The 24,482-nt window shown below is 36.6% G+C and overlaps 1 protein-coding gene across 2 annotated transcripts in view; it reads right to left on the bottom strand.

The window, feature by feature from the left end:
* LOC308635927 (myosin-4) overlaps nt 1-24,482 on the bottom strand; it is a 72,132-nt gene that overhangs the window by 23,876 nt on the left and 23,774 nt on the right. Inside the window, exons 1-2 of one of the 2 annotated variants that reach the window (XM_081270817.1) lie at nt 1,514-1,532; nt 1,244-1,292 (exon numbers count right to left, since the gene is read on the bottom strand). The exons of the other annotated variant lie outside the window; for it this stretch is intronic. The gene's annotated coding sequence lies outside the window, so the exon portion shown is untranslated. Of the gene's footprint in view, nt 1-1,243; nt 1,293-1,513; nt 1,533-24,482 lie in introns of those variants that run through there. 2 annotated transcript variants of the gene reach the window in all.

The following is a 24,482-nucleotide window of genomic DNA, read 5'->3' as shown; positions in this document are numbered from 1 at the left end:
CCTTCTGTAGGCTTTGCAGAAAGAGGCTTAGTCTTCTGTGACATCAACATTAAATTTCCTCTCGACTTAGAATGTTAGATATGGAATTTGCCACAAACTCTGTCTCAAAAATCAATCATTTCTACCAAGTCTCCAGGTGATTCAGTGAAATTTAAATGTATTTCCAGGGGACAGATACTGGAACATTTGATTTTTTTTTCTTTAGAGGAGAAATGTTATTCTATTACATCAAGTGTCTGTGTTTGTTTTTACATTAAATAATTTTGAATTTATAATATAATTCCATCCAGAAATTACTGTGGTACAGTCTATCTATGAAACAGAGGGAAGATGTAATCTTTCTATCTCATATCTTAGATCAGTTGTGGTCACAAGCCCCCAAGGAGCCTCATGTTTGATGTAGGGAATCCTTGAATCCACACAGTTATAACTGCCTTAAATTTAAGCAAGCAATGATTTCACATCAACATGTTTTTAAATTTTAAATGAATATGGCTATTATATTAAATAGAAACTCATTTAAAATCATTGTTAAATGCATACTAGGTTTTCATCATTATTTATATTCTTAACATAATACTAAAAGTACATGTCTCAACTTGAATATTTGGGAAGATCATTAGATGTTGTCATTCTGTACAGGGATCCTTAATACCACTGATTGGGATCATATAGAGCAAGAATTGGAAGGACCTTAGCAGAATTCAACCTCTTCATTTTACTGATGAGGAAACTAAAGCTCATAAAGGTGAAGAGTCATTCAGTGTCACAGAGGTGGTAAGTGGCAATGATGAGACATAAGAGCTGTTCTCCTAAACCTGAGTTCATTGTTAATTCCACTGCAATACACAGTGTTGGAAGATACATAAAAGATAACTGGCTTGAGCCCAGGCAACTAGAAAAGCCTGGATTGGCACCTCGAGATTTTTGACTGCAAGTTGACACATTTTTTATTTTACCATGTGACCTGTATAATTGGTTAAATGGGAGTAGTAATTCACATTAAATAGTACATATGATGGATTCATTCTTTCTAAAGTTCCAACAAAATGTAAAAGAGCAGTTTAATTAAATTTTGTTTGGACTAATGGCCTGAAAAGTCAAAATTTTATGAGAGGTCATTTTCAAGAGCAGCTGCTCTTGTGTCCTATATCCAATTCTAATCTAGGAAGTTAAATGGTAGCTCATTAAGGTGTAGCAATATCCCTTTGTCCTTTAGAGTGTAATAATAAATTCCTCTTACCTCTTATGTTACCAGATGAAGAAGGTGGCAGGCTCAAAGCAGACAACTACTGTTGAAAGAAAAAACAGAGAATGCAGGATTGTTTTTGTTGTTGTTGTTGTTGTTGTTTGTTTGTGTTTAATCACAAAACTCAGTAACTATATTGTGCGCAATGTCATCCTTAGAGATATGTAAAGAAAAATTTGGATTGGGAAATAGTAGTCTTTTCCCTTAAATGAAAAATCAATATCAGGAATGTAAAATTAACCATGTTCTTTCACATATACATACCTTTAAGAATTTTGAGGAAGGACAGGACAGAGGCATCTCAGCTCCACTTTTATAGAGGCCGTTCTGCAAACACAGCAGCTACCTCAGCTGTCCTAGTGGGGAACCTACTTGGCAAAACCTTGTTTGGCAATCTGTTTGCACAATATTCACTGACTGTGGCTGTGAATGGATATAATTAGAAATATTTCTTGACACCTATAAATAATTTGACGGAGGATGATCTAGGGTTCTTTTTAGGCATTTGATAGGGGATGGGGATTCAGGGCTTCTGAGACTGCTTCTCCAGCTTGGCTGTTGCATCATTCATCACAGAATTTAAAGCCAGGTCCCTGCTCACTCTCCTGCCTGTAAAATTGGTCCAACAATATGGCTCAACATGAGGAGTTTAGGACTAATTGATTTGTTAGTGCTTAGAGCCATTAAGGAGTCTTAAATGAATTTTGGATCTGACACTATGATTGGAAGCAGTGAGTGATGGATATTAAGAGAGAAAATTCCTAGCCAAGGTCTGGATTTTAGAAAGACTGGTGATAGATTCTTTTAAAGTCTGAAAGTCTACACATGAAGTAGAAAGTGAATTCTTAGATTAGGCAGTGGTGATAGACCAGTGAGGGAGGCCTGGGGGATTTAGAATAGATATAAACACTTCTGTACCTTTTCTGGAAGACTTACCATGGATATTTCCAGCTCGTTTGTTTTCACTGAAGGGATAACTGGATGTGGTGTGAAGTTCCATGCGTGTTTCTACTGCATAATGGAGGGAGACCCAAACATGCATTCCTAGGTCATGGGCAAACCCTCTTGACTAGATGTAGCTCTAATGAGGTGGGTACTGCATATTTTTATTTGGTTGGGGGAAGAATATGATCTCCACAAAACTTCCTGTGGACTGAGAGAATGGGTGGATCATCACATATGCCCACAATACTCATAAATTGGGTTTGATAGTTTTGACAGTCTTGCTGAATATGACAGGAAATCTACCTACTCTTAAGTGTGTTCCTGAGGTCCGGCATGATATCATCTGCTAGCTTAAATTACTGATTAATGAGATTACTGATTTTATAGTCTTATTGACTTAGGATTTCTCTTTAACACATTGATAGATTGAATCTTTTATGTTCTTTAAGTTTCTTTTGATACAATATTGTGAAAGAGGTGGTCAGCCTATTTTTTTTTAAATCTTCATGGAAATGACTCACATAAATCTATTGACTTCCCTAAAGAAAATTGTTTAGATTTTTGCTAAGATTTTCATAATTCATTTATTTTTATTTCTTTTGGAACTTGATATATAGTCATAGACATGACTGTTTACTAAACATACTACATTTGTACTGAAAGATGAAACAGGAATATTTGAATGAGACCAAGACCCAAAGGGTGAATTACAGAAATATAGCTAACAAGGATTCTCTACCTGAAAGTCAGATCTTTGAGGAGATGCACATAGACCAATCGTTCAGATCTTAAAAGTCTGAAACAAGACAATGACGTTCTAGTGGCAACTAGTGTGGACCACCAGGAGCTTATCAGAGAACCTTGCAGAGCTTTAGATGAAAGAAGAGAAGTAACACTGAATGAGGAAGGAGACAATTCCCTTATATTTGCTTCTCTTAGGGTTGTCTAAGTAGAAAATACAGGAAATGAGTAATAAGCTTTCTTGTATTTGTGTGGTACTTTATGATTAGATATGAGAGGGAAGAACAACATTCATCAAGATTAGGAGAGTTATTATGAATACTATATTTAAGCAGTCTGTATAAAAGTTTCTCTCTGGCATTTCCCCCCTATTGTCCTCACAAATTAGGAAATACAGGTTTCTGTGATCTTGAACTTCTTTATCTATCAAAAGTATAAATCTGGTAGAAATATAATATACTTTAATATTACATGATTGTATGAATTGAATGATATTATATATATTTTAGATTACTATAATATGTATGGGATTTTATATATAATCTTATTTTGTTCATACACACATTTATGTGTAAATTGCTTAGGCAGTATCACCAGGGGGCGCCAAGATAAGCACTTCTTAATAATTGTGAAAGATCACAATGGAATGCTACTTCTCCCCTTCTCGCAAGGAGTTAAAGTGATAGTAAAAGGCTGAAGTTAGGTGATGGTTGGGAAATATCCAAGAACAAGATTATTTTGGTTGTTTGTTACTTTTTATTTATCTAATTTTTGTTAAGAAATTAAAATTGGGATGCAGGCAGGAGATATTCATGTTCTAACTTCTATGATGTCCAGCAACACAGAATATCAATAAAACCCCTGACATTCAGTGAGCCAAACTGCTCTTTTATTTTAAATTTCTCTGAGTTCCAAAGAGTCATCACTACTGAAAAGATATTGTAGATTCATTTTCAAGTCAACTATTTGTTGTGTTCTACATATCTCTCCTTACATCTTGTGGGGAGGTTATTCACTCATTTGTCTTTTAAAACATATTTATCAACTGTCCACTGTGTGTCAGGTACTGTTGTAGCACAGGGCATACTGGCAAAGTTCATGCCCTCCTGGCAATAATAGTCAATGGGGGTGGACATATATAAATGAATGAATAAGTAAATTTATAGTATATCAGAGAGTATTAAGCACTAAAAGGGAAACAAAGTAGAGTAAGAGGGAAAGGAAATGAAATTACACTGAGTGGAAGATCTGAGGACTTCTATATTAAGGTGGAAGTTGAGCAGAAGTTTCATAGAAGTGAAGGAGCAAGCCACATGGAAGTCTAGAAGAATATTTCAGATAGAGGGAATAGGAAGTGCAGAGGTCCAGAAAGAAGAATACACTCAATATGTTCAATTTGTGACAATATGGGTGAAATTGGATGACATGATGTTAAGTGAAATAAACCAGGAATAGATAGACAAATAATTCATGTTATCATTTTTATAGTGGAATCTAAAAATGTTGAACTCATAGAAGCACAGAATACAATGGTGTTTTCCAAGGGTTGAGAGGTGGGCATGGAGCTTGAATAAATATTAGTCAAAGGATATGAAATTTCAGTTAAGAGGAATAAGTTCAAGAGATTTATTATACAACATGGCTGCTAGTTAATAACAATGTGTTATATATTTTGAAGTTACCAAAAGAGTAAATTTTAAGTATTCTTACCACAAAAAAGGTAACATATATGTTAGTTAGCTTGATTTAGCCATTTCAAAATGTATGAATATTTTAAAACATCATGTTGTACCCCATGATCTACTACTAAGCAGTTAGTAGCAAAAGATGAAGTGGAGGACCAGATTAATGTAGGACCTTATGGGATAATGTAGGGACTTGGGCTTTTAATCTGAGTGATGTGGGGAGCCAGTGAAGTTTTAGGAAAGGAGCAATGTAATCTGAAGGTTAAAAAGAACCACTCTGATCTTGGTGTTGAGTGTAGATTGTAGGCAGCAAGGATAGGCCCAGGGTAGGTAGCAGGGTTAGGGAAGGTAGATATTGCAACAGTGCTTATGGAATGTAATGATGGCTTGGACCATGTTCCAGTTACTGTACATGTAACCACATATCTCAAATATACTGACTAAAAACCATCATTTTATTATGTACCTGGATTCTGTGAGTTAGGAATTTGGAATCTGAATAAAACAAAACCCACAGCAATCCTGGTTCTGGAATATCTGAGGATCCTGAAAACCAAAAACCTAGGGGTGATTAAACAGCTAGCAGCGAATACTTTGTCCCTTAAGAAAGGTCAGAGAAAAAAAAATTGTTGAGAAGGGAAGCCAATAAATGAAGTGGTATCTGGAGGCAGATAAGGAATCAAGATGGTAGAGACCAGACATATTGTTGAAAGAAGAGTGAGACAAGGTGTGTTATTATTAATGACAAGGATCCTATAGTTAGATTTAATTGAAGACATGAGATAGGGAGGGCAAATTGTGGAAGACAAGGCAAAAGGGATGGAATTCAGAGGCCAAATGGAAGAACTGGACTGTAATGAGGGCAGGGGCATTTTGTGTTTTAGAAAAGAAGACTGAGAGCGAAGGCAAGACTCAGGATAGTAGGCAGATTTGATGGAAAGAGGATGCATGAGTCCCTATTTGCTTGCTTCTGTTTTCTCCTTGAAGTATGGGGTAAGGTCATTGATGGAGTGGATGTAGTGTATACACAGAGAGAAGATGTAAAGCGTTCATTTTGCAGAGAAAGATGTGTCCCACACCTGTCCAAAATACTGAGTCAAAATCATGAAGTTATAGTGAAATCAGTTTGGCAAAGTTGTGTTTTTCTCAATCAACTTTAATTGCTTAGGTGTGGCCACAGAAAAGGGGAATAGTTGGGTTTTAACAGAGGTACAATTTTGTTAGCCAAGTGCAATATAACTAAGACAAAGTGATAATTATTATTTTTTTTTCAGAGTAGAAATTAGAAGTTTATTAAAGGACAGCAGAAAAGACTTCTCCCGGAGGAAGAAGGGGACCCAAGAGGTGGAATCCCACAAAGTGATAATTATATATTGGACCATGAAGTTTTAAGGAGGTGAGAATAAAGAGAATGGGCATATAAGAAAAATGAGGAAATTCTGGAGGTCAATTGATAGAAGTTCTTGATGTTGTCAAAGAACCACAATTTAGGAAATTTTGAGTCTGCAAGCTGTAAGAGGAGGAACTATTGGATAGAGAATGATTAACAGGAGTTCGGGATTTCAGACGGGGAAGGAAGCGGTACAGTCCCATCCCCCACAAGGGACACTCCACTAAGGCAATCAGCGGCCACCATCTTGGAGAGCTGAAGTATCCACCGCCACTCTCTGACAGATTGCAACAACAAAACAGGTGTGTGTCACTCAGCTCAGCCCCCATACATAGGGGGATTTCGCATAAAATCTCTCCTACTAGACTTTCCAGGGGAGGGAGTATCAGAGTGAGCCTGCATAAAGACTAAGGGAAAACTAGAGGCACCTGACCTTCAACCCCCCCTCCCATCAGCAGCCAAAACAAAACCTGTCTAGCCAGTGCTGGGGGAGGGGCAAGCAGAAAAAATCAAAACCATAGAGTGCCGGGGATCCCAAAAGCCAACTGTGTGACCCCGGAGATCCAGGCTGTCTGATTCGCGCGGCCTGCCCCGTGGCTACAGAAGGCATGGCGCTGCAGAGAAGGGATTAACTAGCAAGCAGGGAGATAAGTGGCTGCGACACAGTGGAATCCCGCCAGCCACGCCCGCACTGACCCCCGGGCTGAGTACGGGATTTCAGACGGGGAAGGAAGCGGTACAGTTCTATCCCCCACAAGGGAAACAAAACAATAGAGTGCCGGGGTTCCCAATAGCCACGCTCCACACCCAACAGACGGCAGGCCCAGAGTACAGTTTGAACTGCCAAGAACCATCACTCAGGGGAAATCTGGTCTAGCAGGAGAAACCAAGACTAGCAGGAGAAACCAGGGGACTAGCGGCAAGGCCCTCGCGACTGGGCGGCTGTAAACTGCAGGCCCGCCGGCGACAGTTCACCCACTGCCCGCGTAACTGGGCGGTAGGAGAATGCCCGCCCGCTGGCGACTGATCACCTGCCCGCGGCCTGTGATACTGGGTGGCTGGAGACCACCCGCCTACGGCGACCAGGAGCTGAAACCAAACAGAGACAGTCCAGTCACACCCCCCCATTAGGACACCCCAGCAAGGAGACTGGGGCCCGTCATAGCAGAGTAGTGTCGTCACTGGAGCTCGGACGTTGGAAGTCCTTCCCAGCGGAATCCACATTAGCAGGCATAGTTTAACAACACAAAGGAGAGACATCAGAGTAATACAGAAACAAAACAAATCTATAGAAGAGAGCAGAAACACGACAATCAAATAGAGCTGGAAAGTAACGTGGACAACATGAGAAAACAAGGGAAAAAAGGATTACAAACAATGCAAGACAACTCAATTCTACAGGAGGACATAGAAACATCAGAAACAGGGATAGGGAAAGAACTCAAGGCATACCTAACTCGAATGGAAAGGAATATTAGAGAAGACATGAGACAGCAAGTCCAAGAAATAAAAGTATATTTTGAAAATGAATTAAACAAACAAATTCAAATGGCAAAGAACGAGCTCTACCAGGAGATAGAGATCTTAAAAAAAAATCAAACAATAATCCTAGAATTGCAGGAAACTATAAACCAAATTAAAAACTCAAACTAGAATATTACAAATAGACTTGATCAAGTAGAAGTCAGAACATCAGATAATGAAGACAAGGTTTATCAACTTGAAAAGGATATAGTCAACACAGAAAAGATGCTTAAATCCCACGAGCAATCTATTCAAGAGATATGGGATGTTATAAAAAAACCAAATTTGAGAGTCATAGGGATAGAAGAAGGCACAGAGATTCAAACCAAAGGAATGGACAGCATATTAAATGAAATAATTCTAGAAAACTTCCCAGAGATGAAAGATGGAATGGATTGCCAAATCCTGGAAGCCTACAGGACCCCAAACATTCAAAACCATAATAGACCAACTCCAAGACATATAATTATGAAGATAGCCAACGTACAGAACAAGGAGAGAATATTAAAAGCTACGAGAGAAAAGAGGCAGATTACATTCAGGAGTAAACCAATTAGGTTAACGACCGATTTCTCATCACAGACTTTGAAAGCGAGAAGATCCTGGAACAATGTATTTCAAACGCTGAAAATAATGGATTCCAACCAAGAATACTGTATCCAGCAAAATTGAGCTTCAAATTTGACAATGAAATTAAAATCTTTCACGATAAACAAAAGCTAAAAGAATTCACAGCAAGAAAACCACCTCTGCAAAGCATTTTGAGCAAAACACTACAAGAAGAGGAATTGAAAAATAGTGCCCAAAACTAACAGCAGGAGGTATCTCAGTAAAGGGGGAGGAAACTAACCAAAAAGTAAAAGTAGCCAAACTAAAATAAATAAATAAAGAAGCATGACTGGAAGTACAAATCATATCTCAATTGTAACCTTAAATGTTAATGGCCTAAACTCACCAATCAAGAGACATAGGCTAGTAACCTGGATCCAAAAAACAAATCCAACAATATGCTGCCTTCAGGAGACTCATATGATAGGAAAAGACATACACAGGCTGAAGGTAAGAGGTTGGGAAAAATCATACCACTCACATGGCCCTCGGAAGCAAGCAGGAGTGGCCATACTCATATCGAATAAAATCAACTTCAAACCTAAGTTAATCAAGAAGGATAAAGAAGGACACTATATACTGTTAAAAGGAACCATCCACCAACAAGACATAACAATCATCAATTTGTATGCACCAAACAATGGAGCTGCAACGTTCATAAAACAAACTCTCCTCAAGTTCAAGAGTCAAATAGACCACAACACAATAATTATGGGTGACTTCAACACACCGCTCTCGCCATTAGACAGATCCTCTAGACAAAAACTGAATAAAGGAACTATAGACCTCAACAGCACAATCAATAACCTAGACTTAACCGACATATACAGAATATATCAACCATCATCAAGTGGATACACGTTCTTCTCAGCAGCACATGGATCCTACTCAAAGATAGACCATATATTATGCCATAAGGCAACTCTTAGTAAATATAAAGGCATGGAGACAATACCATGCACCATATCTGATCATAATGGAATGAAATTGGAAATCAATGATAAAAGAAGGAAGGAAAAATCCTACATCACATGGAAAATGAACAATATGTTATTGAATGATCAATGGGTTATAGAAGACATAAAGGAGGAGATGAAAAAATTCTTAGAGTCAAATGATAATACAGACACAACATACCGGAATCTATGGGACACAATGAAAGCAGTTTTAAGAGGGAAATTCATTTCTTGGAGTTCTTACCTCAAAAAAAGAAAAAACCAACAAATAAATGAACTCACACAACACCTCAAAAACCTAGAAAAAGAAGAGCAAAACAACAGCAAATGTAGTAGAAGACAAGAAATAATTAAAATTAGATCAGAAATCAACGAAATTGAAACAAAAGAAACCATTGAAAAAATTGATAAAACTAAAAGTTGGTTCTTTGAAAAAATAAATAAGATAGACAAGCCCTTAGCCATGCTAACGAAAAGAAGAAGAGAGAGAACTCAAATTACTAACATACAGGATGAAAAAGGCAATATCACAACAGACACTACAGAAATACAGAAGATAATTAGAAAGTATTTTGAAACCCTATATTCCAATAAAATAGAAGATATCGATAAATTTCTTAAGGCATATGATTTGCCCAGATTGAGACAGGAAGACACACACAATTTAAACAGACCAATAACAAAGGAAGAAATAGAAGAAGCCATCAAAAGAATACCAACCAAGAAAAGCCCTGGACCGGATGGGTATACAGCGGAGTTCTACAAAACCTTCAAAGAAGAATTAATACCAATACTTTTCAAGCTATTTCAAGAAATAGAAAAAGAAGGAGCTCTTCCAAATTCATTCTATGAGGCCAACATCACTTTGATCCCAAAACCAGACAAAGATACTTCAAAGAAAGAAAACTACAGACCAATATCTCTAATGAACTTGGATGCAAAAATTCTCAATAAAATTCTGGCGAATCGAATACAAAAACATATCAGAAAACTTGTGCACCATGATCAAGTAGGATTCATTCCTGGGATGCAAGGCTGGTTCAATATACGGAAATCAATAAATGCTATTCACCACATCAATAGACTTAAAGACAAGAACCATATGATCATCTCGATGGATGCAGAAAAAGCATTTGACAAAGTACAGCATCCCTTTATGTTCAAAACACTAGAAAAACTAGGGATAACAGGAACTTACCTCAACATTATAAAAGCTATATATGCTAAAACTCAGGCTAGCATCATCCTAAACGGAGAAAAACTGAAGGCATTCCCTCTAAAATCTGGAACAAGACAGGGATGCCCTCTATCACCACTTCTATTCAATTTAGTTCTCGAAGTACTAGCCAGAGCAATTAGACAGACAAAAGAAATTAAAGGCATAAAAATAGGAAAAGAAGAAATTAAATTATCGCTATTTGCGGATGACATGATAATGTACTTAACAGACCCAAAAGAGTCTACAAAGAAGCTGCTAGAGTTAATAAATGAATTCAGCAAAGTGGCAGGTTATAAAATCAACACGCATAAATCAAAGGCATTCCTGTATATCAGCAACAAAACCTCTGAAATGGAAATAAGGAAAACCACTCCATTCACAATATCCTCAAAGAAAATAAGATACTTGGGAATCAACCTAACAAAAGAGGTGAAAGATTTATACAATGAAAACTACAGAACCCTAAAGAGAGAGATAGAAGAAGATCTCAGAAGATGGAAAAATGTACCCTGTTCATGGATAGGCAGAACTAACATCATCAAAATGGCGATATTACCCAAAGTTCTCTACAGGTTTAATGCGATGCCAATCAAAATCCCAATGGCATTTCTTGTAGAAATAGACAAAGCAATCATGAAATTCATATGGAAAAACAAAAGACCCAGAATAGCAAAAGCAATTCTAAGCAGGAAGTGTGAATCTGGAGGTATAGCGATACCAGAGGTCAAACTGTACTACAAAGCAATAGTAACAAAAACAGCATGGTACTGGTACCAAAACAGGCAGGTGGACCAATGGTACAGAATACAGGACACAGAGACTAATCCACAAAGTTACAACTATCTTATATTTGATAAAGGGGCTAAAAGCATGCAATGGAGGAAGGATAGCATCTTCAACAAATGGTGCTGGAAAAATTGGAAATCCATATGCAACAAAATGAAATTGAATCCCTTTCTCTCGCCATCCACAAAAATTAACTCAAAATGGATCAGGGAGCTAAATATCAAATCAGAGACACTGAGTCTGATAGAAGAAAAAGTTGGCTACGATCTACATATTGTGGGGTCGGGCTCCAAATTCCTTAATAGGACACCCATAGCCCAAGAGTTAATAACAAGAATAAACAAATGGGACTTACTTAAACTAAAAAGTTTTTTCTCAGCAAGAGAAACAATAAAAGAGGTAAATAGAGAGCCTACATCCTGGGAACAAATTTTTACCCCCCACACCTCAGATAGAGCCCTAATATCCAGAATGTACAAAGAACTCAAAACATTAAACAATAAGATAACAAATAACCCAATCAACAAATGGGCCAAGGACCTGAACAGACACTTCTCAGAGGAGGACATACAATCAATCAACAAGTACATGAAAAAATGCTCACCATCTCTAGCAATCAGAGAAATGCAAACCAAAACCACCCTAAGATACCATCTCACTCCAGCAAGATTGGCAGCCATTATGAAGTCAAACAACAATAAGTGTTGGCGGGCATGTGGGGAAAAGGGTACACTTGTACACTGCTGGTGGGGCTGCAAAATGGTGAGGCCAATTTGGAAAGCAGTATGGAGATTCCTGGGAAAGCTGGGAATGGATCCACCATTTGACCCAGCTATCGCACTTCTCGGACTATTCCCTGAGGACCTTAAAAGAGCACACTATAGGGATACGGCTGCATCAATGATTTTAGCGGCACAATTCACAATAGCTAGACTGTGGAACCAACCTAGATGCCCCTCAATAGATGAATGGATAAAAAAATGTGGCATCTATACACAATGGAGTATTATGCAGCATTAAGAAATGACAAAATCATAGAATTTGCAGGGAAATGGATGGCATTAGAGCAGATTATGCTAAGCGAAGCTAGCCAAGCCCTAAAAAACAAATGCCAAATGTCTGCTTTGATATGAAGAGAGCAACTAAGAACAGAACAGTAAGGAAGAGCATGAGGAAAAGACTACAGTAAACAAAGATGAATTGGGGGAGAGAAACGGAGAGAGAAGGGAAAGCATACGGAAATGGTAGGAGACCTTCAATGATACATAAAATTATAAGAGGTCATGAGGGGCAAGGGGGAGGGAAAAAAAGGGAGAGAATTGAACAACAGCAGGGGAGGTAGAGAGGGAAGATGGGAGGGGAGGGGAGGGGAGGAGGGATAGTAGGGGATAGGAAAGGTAGCAGAATACAACAGTCACTAATATGGCATTATGTAAAAATGTGAATAGGTAACAGATGTGATTCTGCAATCTGTATTTGGGGTGAAAATGGGAGTTCAAAACACAATTTGAGTCAAATGTATGAAAGATGATATATCATGAGCTATGTAATGCTTTAAATAATCAATAAAAAAATTATACTATGTCAAAATAAACTGTACTTTCATGTATATCTAAAAAGAATAAATAAAAAAAAAGAGAGAATGATTAACATAAATGCCACTCAGTTGTGGTGTGTAATTCCTACATTCTGTTGTATTTGATTTGCTATTTTGTTAAGGATTTTAAAAATCTGTGTTCATGAGAGATATTGATATGTAGTTTTCTTTTCTCTTGTAATGTCTTTTACTTGGGTTTTGGTATAGGGTCATGCTTATAGAATGAGTTAGAAAATGTTCTCTCTGCTTCCGTTTTCTTGAAGATATCTTGAAGAATCAGTATAGTTTCTTTATTAAATGTTTGGAAGAATTTACCAGTGAAATATTGTGAGCCTGATTTTTTTATTAGAAAATGATTAATTATTTTTTAATTCCTTTAATAGATATAAGCCTATTCAATGAGACTCTGAAGAACGAAATAGAGTGGTTGTACTAATGTATCTTTAATCTAGAAAAGAAATCTGGAAAATTGCTGCTGTCTCTGTTGATAGCTGACATCTCTACAGTATTGAAACTAGAAGTAGGAGAATACATGATCTTCCCAATGGCAGGATATCAAAAAGAGGTGACTATAAAGACGTAAGAGGCAGCTGTGATAGAAAATAAATATTTTTCATTTTTAATCTACAAATTCTTTGTGGGTACTTTGTATTTCTATAAATTTGCTGTTTAAACATAGCCTCTTGATTTTGAAGGCACTGAAACTAAAAGATAGGAAAAATAAAAATTTTCTTAAATATATGTTGTGGTTGTGGAAAATTCAGAGGAAAAATTTGAATAAATACAGCTGTTTTTCTTTAAGCAAGTAAAACAAACATTGGCCTAGAATCTGGACTTGCCTTGAGTAACAGGAGAGGTCAGACAGGATGCAGTAATCAAAGAGGAGAAGTAAGGTGGGCTGCAATAACTGAAGGTAAAACATGAGACAGTATGGAATAATTGACAGGAGAGAAAAGAGCATTTCACTTGAGTGAAATAGAGAAGTCAAGATGCAGTGATTGAGGATGAATGATAAGAAATGATATGAGAGGGGGGGGCAGGGGAGGGAGGAGAGGAGGAGACAATGTAAAAAACAAGAAGAAGAGGTAACACAGGATGAGCTAAATGAACATGAGAGGCAGGACAGGATGGGATAACTGAACTACAGAGATAAAAGAGGATATGATGAATGAGCAGGCAAGATACGACAGGATAAAAATGAATGAGAGAGATAAGGTGAAATGGAATAAATGTAGGGAAATATAAGACAGAATGGAAAACTGAACATGGGAGATAAGACTGGATACAATAAATAAAACTGAGAGATAAGATAGTATGCAATATCAGAACTGTAAAGTTAAGACAGGAAGAAGTTACTGAATGGAAGAGATAATCAGGATGGAGTAATTAAACCAGAAAGATAAGACAGGAGAAAATATCAGGTAATTGTTCTAGAAAGGTTTTTCTTTCTACTAGGGAAGAATAAACAAGATCCCAAACCTGTATTCATGTAGTTTACACTTTAATGAGGGAAAAATTATTTACTATAGTTATGGTAAGTGATAGGTGAAGAGAACAGATCACAGGGAAACCTGAGGTATTCTGAAGGGTCTAGGAATATGTTTAGATGTATAATATACAGTTGTAAGGTAGAGTTAATTAAGGATTAAGAAGTGTCCATTTGACATAACAGCAAAGAAATCAGTGAGGATCATAATGAAATCCATTTAAGGGGAGTGGAAGGAACAAAAACCGGATTATAGTGAGATGAAGAGTTGGGGGGGGGGTGAGGAAAATATACATACTGTGTATATACCTCATACTTATTGGAGTATGTAGTTACTGAAAATTATACTTCTTAAAGAAGTGTAATTTAAAATGAGGTATGGAGGAAGAACAGGCCTTAGCTAATCAAAATATGGAGGTAAGAGGTGAGGCAGAGATCTTGAGGCTGAGGGACTATCACATGCTATGTCTCTGATTCATATAACTGAAAGGAGGCCAAGTGCAGCTCAAACAAAATAAAGGAAAGAGGAGAGTTTCACAAGGCGAAGCTTATAGAGTGAGCAAGGGTCATCTTTGGAATTTTGGCTAGAGAATGTTTTTAGTTCTTTCTGGCTGTAGCTAAGAATGTCTTAGGTCTGGGATGGAAGCATAGGTATGTGAGAGACCAGACAATGATGGTAGTTTGAATGAGAAAGATAGCTGAAAAAATAAGAGAGAAGTTGGTGGTTTTGAAAGATGTTTAGGAGTAGTAAGAAAGGAACTTAATGATGGACTGGATATGGGGGAATAAAGAATATGTAGATGACAAGGCAGATTCTAGATTTTTGGCTTGAGCAACTGAGTGGATAGTGTTGCCATCCACTATGATAGGAAACAGGATCAGAATATACATAAATTTTGAGAAAAGTAGGGGAAGTCACCAATTGAAAATAAACTGATAAAGGAGAAAGAAGAGAATGGAGAGTCAGGGAAGGGCAGAGTTTTGGAAATCAAGAAAAAAAAAAAACATTTCCAAAAAGAAAGATGGTCAGATTATAATATGCAGGGGGAAGTTAATTAAAGATCAAGAAATGTCCGTTTTATTTAGCAACAAAGAAATCACTGAGGATCATAGTGAGATCCATTTAAGGGGAGTAGAGGGAGCAAAAACCAGATTATAGTGAGAGAAGAGTTGGGCGATGAGGAAATGGAGACAGTGTGTGTATATGTTTATATATAGTTATAAAGGAAAGTCAAGAAAAAGATAATAGCTGGAGAAAATAAGATCAAGGGAGAGTTTAATAAAGGATCTAGTTAGGATGGGAGAGATTAGAAATGTAAATGAAAGAGAAAGATACTCCATTGTATGACTTTCCAAGAAGGTTGGAGGGGATGAGATTTAATGCCAAGCAGAGGAGGTGGCCCTAAAATAGAGATAGTTGCCTCCTCACTGGAAAGAAGTTTGCTTGGTAAAAATGTGAGGCCATTTCCATTTGATGACTTATATCTTTCTCTTAAATTTTAACAAAGTTAATTTACAAATAAAAAATTGCATATATTCAAAGTATACAGCATGATTATCTGCTATATATACATATCATTCTCTAATGATTTATTTATTTATTTTTTAATTGGTTGTTCACAACATTACAAAGCTCTTGACATATCATATTTCATACATTAGAATCAAGTGGGTTATGAACTCCCATTTTTACCCCAAATACAGATTGCAGAATCACATCGGTTACACATCACATTTTTACATACTGCCATATTAGTGACTGTTGTATTCTGCTACCTTTCCTATCCTCTACTATCCCCCCTTCCCTCCCCTCCCATCTTCTCTCTCTACCCCATCTACTGTAATTCATTTCCCTCCATGTTTGTTATCCCATTCCCCTCATAACCTCTTATATGTAATTTTGTATAACAATGAGGGTCTCCCTCCATTTCCATGCAATTTCCCTTTTTTTCTCCCTTTCCCTCCCACCTCATGTCTCTGTTTAATGTTAATCTTTTTTTCCTGCTCTTCCTCCCTGTTCTGTTCTTAGTTGCTCTCATTATATCAAAGAAGACATTTGGTATTTGTTTTTTAGGGATTGGCTAGCTTCACTAAGCATAATCTGCTCTAGTGCAATCCATTTCCCTGCAAATTCCGTGATTTTGTCATTTTTTAGTGCTGCGTAATACTCCATGATGTATAAATGCCACATTTTTTTTATCCATTCATCTATTGAAGGGCATCTGGGTTGATTCCACAGTCTAGCAATTGTGAATTGTGCTGCTATGAACATCGATGTGGCAGTATCCCTGTAGTGTGCTCTTTTAAGGTCTTCAGGAAATAGTCTGAGAAGGGCAATAGCTGGGTCAAATGGTGGTTCCATTCCCAGCTTTCCCAGGAATCTCCATACTGCTTTTCAAATTGGCCACACCCGTTTGCAGATTAACACAATCAGGTTAACACATTTATCACCACATATATGGCACACTAGATTTATTTATCTTGTAAGTGAAAGTTTATATCCTTTGACTAACATCTCCTCATTTCTTCCAAATCTCAGCTCCTGGCAACCACCATTATGCTCTCTGCTTCTATGAGTTGGACTTTTTTAGATTCCACGTTAAGTGAAATCACGTGATATTTGTCTTTATGGGTCTGTCTTGTTTTACGTAGAATAATGTCCTCTATGTTTAACCATGTTGTTACAAATAATAGGATCTCCTTTTTAATGATATTCAATTGGGTGTGTTCACATTTTCTTTATTAACTTATTCCTTAATGGACATGGGTTATTTTAATATCTTGGCTATTGTGAGTTATTCTGCAGTAAACATGGGGGTGGAAATATATGTTCAAGATACTGATTTTATTTCTTTTGGATATATACCCTGAAGTGATATTACTGAATTGTGTAGCAGTACTGTTTTTAATTTTTTGAGGAATCTCAATATTGTTTTCAATAATGAGTATACCAATTTATATTCCTACCAACTGTGTACAAGGGTTCCCTTTTCTTCACATCCTTGTAAACACGTTTCTTCTTGTCTTTTTTATAATAACCATCTTAACATTCATGAAGTGATCTCTCATTGTGATTTTAATTTGCCTTTTCTGAATAATAATGGTGTTGAGCACCATTTTATCTATCTGTTGGCCATTTCTATGTATGCACTGTGGAATGATCAAATCAAACTAGTTAGCACATTCATTAATTACCTCAAGTTTTTGTCATTTCTTTGTGGTGAAAAAATTCCTTTCTTTTAGCTGTTTTGAAACATGTAACAAATTGTTATTAACTGTAGTCACCATTTTCCTATCTAAATGAAATGTTGTACCTTTTGACAAAGGTCTCCCTTTTCTCTGTCTACTCCACCTCTCACCAGCCTTTGGTAACTACCACTCTACTCTCTGCTTCTATGAGTTCTATTTTTTTTTTATTTCACACATAAATTACATATGGTGTTTTTTTCTCTGTGCCTGACTTATTTCATTTAACACAATATCCTCCAGGTTCCTCTATGTTGTCACAATGTGTCTGTTCAGATTTTCTATTTTTTTTTTTTTCATGATTAAGTCTTGGGAAGTTGTATATGTTTAGGAAATTACCTGTTTCTCCTGGATTATTCAGTTTGTGTATAATTGCTCATAGAAGTCCTTTTTTTATTTCTGTGGTATCCTTCATTTATAATTTTAAGTATTTGAGTCCTTTTATTCTTTGGTTAATCCAGCTAAAGATTTGTCAGTGTTGTTTATATTTTCCAAAAATAAAAGCTCTTAGTTTTTTCAATCTATTCTATTGTCTTTCTAGCTCTTTCATTTATTTTTCTCTAATCGTTATTATTTCCTTATTTATTATGACTTTGGGCTAACTCATTGAGGTGTAACATATATGAAATCATTTATTTTTTCTAATTATAAATATTTGTTGCTATAAATTGCCCTTTTAGAACTGCTTTTACTGCATCCCATGTTTTTTATGTTATGTTTTTATTATCATTTCATTATCAAGACACTCTTTAAAAATTTCTTCTTGGACACATTGGTTATTTTGGAGTGTGTTGTTTAATATTCCACATATTTGTGAATTTTTCAAAATTCCCTATTATTTATTTTTAGTTTCTTACCATTTGGGTTGGAAATGAAACAGTAAGTTTATACTGCCATATGCTTTCATTCTGTTATTTAGAGTTCTTTAATTTCAACCTGAAGAATTCTCTTTAGCACTTCCTGTATGGTAGCTAGCTTGTATAGTGATTAACTCTCTGAGCTTTTGTAGGTCTGGAAATGCCTTTCTCTCTTCTTCATTTCTGAAGGATGTCATTGCTGGTTTCTACTGTGAGATCCAGTATTAGCCTTATGTATGTTCCCTTGTGTGTCAAGTGACGTTTCTCTTGCTTCTTTCACAGTCATTGCCTTATCTTTAGCTTTTGGCAATCTGCTTATAATATATTTTGAAGTATTACTCTTTGGTCTAATATTTCTTGGGATCCTTCAAGAATTTGGATGTCCATATGCTTTCCAGGATTTGAAAAAAAGTTCAGCCATTATTTCTTTTTTTTTATTGGTTGCTCAAAACATTACAATGATCTTGACATATCATATATCATACATTTGATTCACATGGGGTATGAATTCTTATTTTTACCACGTGTACAGATTGTAGGATCACATTGGTTATACAGCCACGTTTATACATACTGCCATACTAGTGTCTGTTGTATTCTGCTGCCTTTCCTATCCCCTTCCTATCCCCCCTCCCTTCCCCTCCCCTCCCATCATCTCTCTCTACCCCATCTACTGTAACTCATTTCTCTCTCTCTCTCTTTTTTCCCCCTTTTCCCTCACATCCTCTTATATGTAATTTTGTATAACAATGAGGGTCTCCTTCCATCTTCCGTGCAGCCATCATTTCTTTAAATAAGCTTTTGGTTCCACTTTCTCTCTACTTCTAGCATTCTCATAATTCATGTGTTTGTATGCTTGGTGGTCTCCCATAGTATCTATGTTATCTTCATTCTTTTTTCTTTTCACTCCTCAGTAAATAATTTTAAATGACAAACCTTTGAGTTCACTAATTCTTTTGTATGACTGAGTTTGCTGTTGAAGTTCTCCCATGAATTTTTCAGTTCTGTCACTGTACTGTTCATCTCCAGTGTTTCTATTTTGTTCTTTTTCATGGTTTCTACTTTTTCTGTTGACTTCTTGTTTTGTTTATATATTATTTTCCTAATTTTGTGTAGTCATTTATCTCTGTTTTCCTGCATCTCATTGAATTCCTATAAAAATTACTTTGAATTCTTTTTCAGACAATTCATTCATCTGTATTTGGGGAAGGGGGTGATTACTGAAGCTTTATTAGTTTCTTTTTGTGGTTATATTATTCTTTGTTATCTTTGTAGCTTCACATTGGTATCTATGCATATGAAGGGGCAAATACATCTTCCAGTCTTTATAGATGCACTTTAGCAAGTAAAGACCTTCACCTGTTGGGCCTCCCAAGTTCATGGGGTTACCTCTGGGTTTGTGGTTGAGTGGAGTTGGAACTGATAACAAGACTGCATTAAGGTCTGCAGTGGGATCTGTGGTTGGAGGGTCTGTTATGAGGGTTTCAAGCAGCATGGGTCTATCTAGTCCCTGGATAGACTGATTGCCTCTGGGATCCTTGGTAAGCCAGGCTGGTACTGGGATGAAAGTCTACTGCAGGGTTCACAAATGGTGGGCCTGTTACCAGGTATGTGGACAAATATGGCTTTCTTTGAGTTCTTGTAAGTACTCCTGCTGGGTCACTGTGAGTTTCCCTGAACATTCAGTGCTGGCTCTGGATAGTGGTTAAGAAGGGCTAGAACTGAGTCACAGGCTACTTTGGATTCTACAACAGAGCTTGAGGTCTTCAGACATCTATAGATGAGTCACTGGATAGGCAGGACAACTCTTAGACTATAGCTGAGAGCTAATGAAGCCAAATTACAGTTCTATTTAAGGATCCATGAGATTGGTGACTCTATCCCTCCTGAGTCCTTTGGCAGATGGTTCTGGTAGCAGTGTCAAAGCCACATGGGACCATATACCAGTTCACAAGTCTGCAGCTGGGACCATGATCAGTGAGTCTGCTTCCTGAATGTGAGTCTGGCTTCTCAAAACCCCCTCCCAAGTCTTGGGATGACCAGGGTTTCACATTCTCCTACCTGAGTCCCACAGCTCTCAAAAAGACACTTTTATCCATAGATGGCTGCAGAATTATTGTTGCTGTGGGGAGATAAGACTGGGGGACTTTCTATTCCACCAACTTGCTGATCTGTTTTTCTTTTAGGCAGGATGTGAGATCATTTGCTGAGACCAAAAGGGGAATAAGTTTTAAAGAGAGTGGAGAAAAATTAAAATAGAAATAAAGAGAGTGACTAAGATACTTGATTATATAACTTTATCCCTGAAAAACCAGTAGGTTTAATAAGTGGGAATAAATGGGAACCAATAATTGTACAATTTCCACTTAGGTGAGACAAGAGGGTAGAGAGTGACAAAGAAATTTAAGGATTTATCAAGAAAGTGGCCATAAAGTTAGGCTATGAATTTTTGCTTAATTGGAAAGAAAAAGAAAATAAGGGTTGATAAATATAGAAGAAGCAAGAGAGTCCAATTCTGTTGGAGGTGCCAGCGGAGTTGAAGAAGTTTTATGTTGGGAGTAGTCCAAAAAGAAAGCTAGAAAATCAGGACAGAGATATTTATTTTTGTGACTTTGGAGGTTGGGCAGTTTTGCGGATATTTTATAGAGAACTATTGAGGGTGAGATAGAGTAGAAGAGAAGGTGATGGAGGTGGGAGTCAGTGAATTGGATGAATCATGCCTGTGGACATTGAAATCTCCTAGAATGTGCTAAGCGTTGGGTGGAGAGGGGAGGCAGGTGCTAAAATATTTAATGAATAAAAATTCAGTAGATAGCAAAAATAATTATGTGGAAGAGTTAACTAGCATAAACCTCAAAGTAGGAAGATCTTTCTACCAGAGGATAAGCAGTAGTGGGATTGAGAGAGAGGTTATTTCTGATAAGAACTGAGGAGTTCTTAAAACATGAGAGGATAATGGTCACTCCTAAGAGGTAAGCATTGTAATCAGGGGAGGCAGATTTCAATTTAAACCAAGGGCTTGGGTAGGTGTTCTCAGGGACACAGGGATCTTGTGTTTTCCACGAAGGTCAATAATAAGAGAAGATACAGCTAAGAATTGCTACCATAATCAGGTCCTTCTCTTCCTGCCTCTTTACCTAACATTTGTCCATTTATATATCCATTGTACTCATTAAGTCAACAACTAAATGAAATGGCAATGTGGAATTGGAATTTTTAGGTAGAAACCTTTGGTAGAAAATAGGATATTAAAAACTGTCAAAAAATTGATTTGTAAATTATTTTAAAGTCTAGCTCAAGATATAGCATTACAGGGCTAGGGATATAGCTCAGTTGGTAGAGTGGTTGCCTTGCATGCACGAGGCCCTGGGTTCAATCCCCAGCACCATGAAAAAAAAAGATATAGCATTATAATAATTAGTTGACTTCAGTGATTAACAGAAATGATATGAAGCACATAACCAGAGGGGAATTTTCCATAGGAGAGGAGGTCTGAATAGTTTAACCTACTGGATGGTAATATAAAAAATATTTAATTATATATTGTTCCTTTCAATAGGTTGATTATTATTCTCACAAGACCTTTGTTATATTTCTAATAGGTATCATACCTGTAATTTTTATATTATCTATTAAAATTGACAAAAATAGAAGGCCTGTGCTAACCATAGCACATATAAACCTGTAGTAGTTACAATAATGATGATAATAATTGTCATTGAACTCTAGAAAAGCACAATATCAAACTCTAAATATAATGAGAGTATGGGAATGAATTTCAAAAATATATGCTTTATATATTACATTTATATGTTAATTAACCTGTTGCTATCTACTAGGAAAAAACTTATAAAATATAGAAATTTCTAAAGAGAACAATTAATATTAGGAACATTCATTCTTATTCCCTCTTTACTATTCTAACATGATAACTAGGGAGAAGATGCAATAAAACAATTTAACATCTGTAGTTAACAAAACCCCTCAAGTCTAGTGTATTTAAAGAGAACCAGTAAATATTCAGAGCATGGTCCCTCTCCAGGAATCCTAATTTTAGCTTAATAATTCATGTAGTTATAGTGAGGGGTTTTAAATATTTTAACAGTACTTAATACTGTCAATGGTGATAATTACTGGGCTTGGCATAACCACTCTCTATCATGTTTTACTTAAGCACTTTTCCATAAAATTTAAGCAAAATAATTTTTTTCTTTTCTTGGTGTATAAAAAAATAATTGACTAAAATTTCAGCTCATGCCAGTCAGAATGGCAGCTATCAAGAATACAAACAACAATAAGTGTTGGCAAGGATGTCTGGGGAAAGGCACACTCATACATTGCTGGTGGGACTGAAAATTGGTGCAACCACTCTGGAAAGCAGTATCGAGATTCCTTAGAAAATCTGGAATGGAACTACCATTTGACCCAGCTATCCTACTCCTCAGTCTATACCCAAAGGACTTAAAAATCAGCATATTATAGTAATGCAGCCACATCAATGTTTATAGCAGGTCATTTCATAATTTCTAAACTGGAGGCAACCTAGATGTCCTTCAATAGATGAATGGATAAAGAAAACTGTGAGATATATATATATACACATACATACATACACACACATACACATACACACACACATACATACATACACAAATGGAATATTACTCAGCATTAAAAGAGAATAAATATGGCATTTGCAGGTAAATGGATGAAATTGGAGAATATCATGCTAAGCTGAGGAAGCCAATCCCCCAAAAAACCACAGGCCAAATGTTCTCTCTGATAAGTGGATGCTGCTACATAATAGGGGGTGGAGCATGGGAAAAAATGGAGGAAATTTGATTGGGCAAAGTGGAGGAAGGGGAGGGGAGGGGTTATGGAAGCAGGAAAGATGGTAGAATGAGATGGACATTATTACCCTAGGCATATGTATGACTGCACATGTGGTGTAACGCTACATTGCATACAATCAGAGAAAGGAAAAGTTGTGCTGCACTTGTGTATAATGCATCAAAATGCATTCTACTGTTATACATACCTAATTAGAATAAATAAATAAATTTTAAAAAATAGGTCACAAAAATAGATAATTGACAGGAAGTAAAAAGAGAGAGAGAGAGAGAGAGAGAGAGAGAGAGAGAGAGAGAGAGAGAGACTCACAAGTTCTTGGCAGATAAATTTTTTATCTCCAAAAGTAATAAGTACAAAACAGAGTGACAAAGATTTTCACATTTTGTGCCTCTTTGGTCACTTTCACCATTTGGATGAATTACTCTTCACTTATGATTTTTGTGTGAACTTCTCGGCTTTTCACCCGTAGTTTGTTGACCTGGGACTCAGCAATGTCAGCCCGTTCCTCGGCCTCCTCCAGCTCGTGCTGGATCTTTCGGAATTTGGCAAGGTTGACATTGGATTGTTCCTCCTGTGAATGGGAATGCATTTATGAGGAAGAAATGTTCAAATTTCTAGATTTTTAGGTCAATGTAATTTGAACTTCTTTTTACTTAAAAGTGATTCACTAGTAAAATTTTTAAAGAAATCTAGAGAAACGCTTTTTATTTTTTTGTTGTTGTTGTATTAGTTACTTTTATGCTCCTAAACTCAAATAATATGGAAAGGCAAATGATATTTTTTTTCTGAACTTTAAGAAAAGCTAAACATGTTAGAACTATAACTAAATATGCCAGGTTTTCAATCTTTTTCTTTCTTTCTTTTTCCCCAGGATCTTGAGAATGGAACACCAAACCTTTTAAAAATGCACGAAGGCAATCTATTTTAAACCAAAATGCTAGCCTTGAATATAAATTGTTGCCACTTAATTAGGTTTACAAATTAAACAAGTATATAATTTCCTAAAAAAGTCTGAGTGGTCTCTGATTATGCTTAAGTATATAGCAGAGAATTTGAGAAGACCACTTCTAGTTTATTCTCCATAATTCATTGTTTTTCTAAAAGTCTCTTTAAGAATCCTCCCCAGATGTGACATTCAAATTTGGAACATTCATAAAACTTAGAATCACTAAATAGCATACCTTAAAAAAAAAAACCCACAACACCTCAATCATCCTTTTACAGATGAGGAAAGAGGAACTAAAAATTAAGCAATTTGTCCAAGGTATGAGTGTGAATGTGCACACGTGGGTCTTTCTTTATTCTCTCTCCCTTCCTATCTCCCCACCACACACACTTCCC

The sequence above is a fragment of the Spermophilus citellus genome, assembly GCF_964194105.1.
Source record: "Spermophilus citellus genome assembly, chromosome: 17".
In the NCBI taxonomy this organism is placed as follows: Eukaryota; Metazoa; Chordata; class Mammalia; order Rodentia; family Sciuridae; genus Spermophilus; species Spermophilus citellus.
The sequence above is the reverse complement of the archived record's forward strand: the minus strand, read 5'-3'. Positions and strand labels throughout refer to the sequence as shown.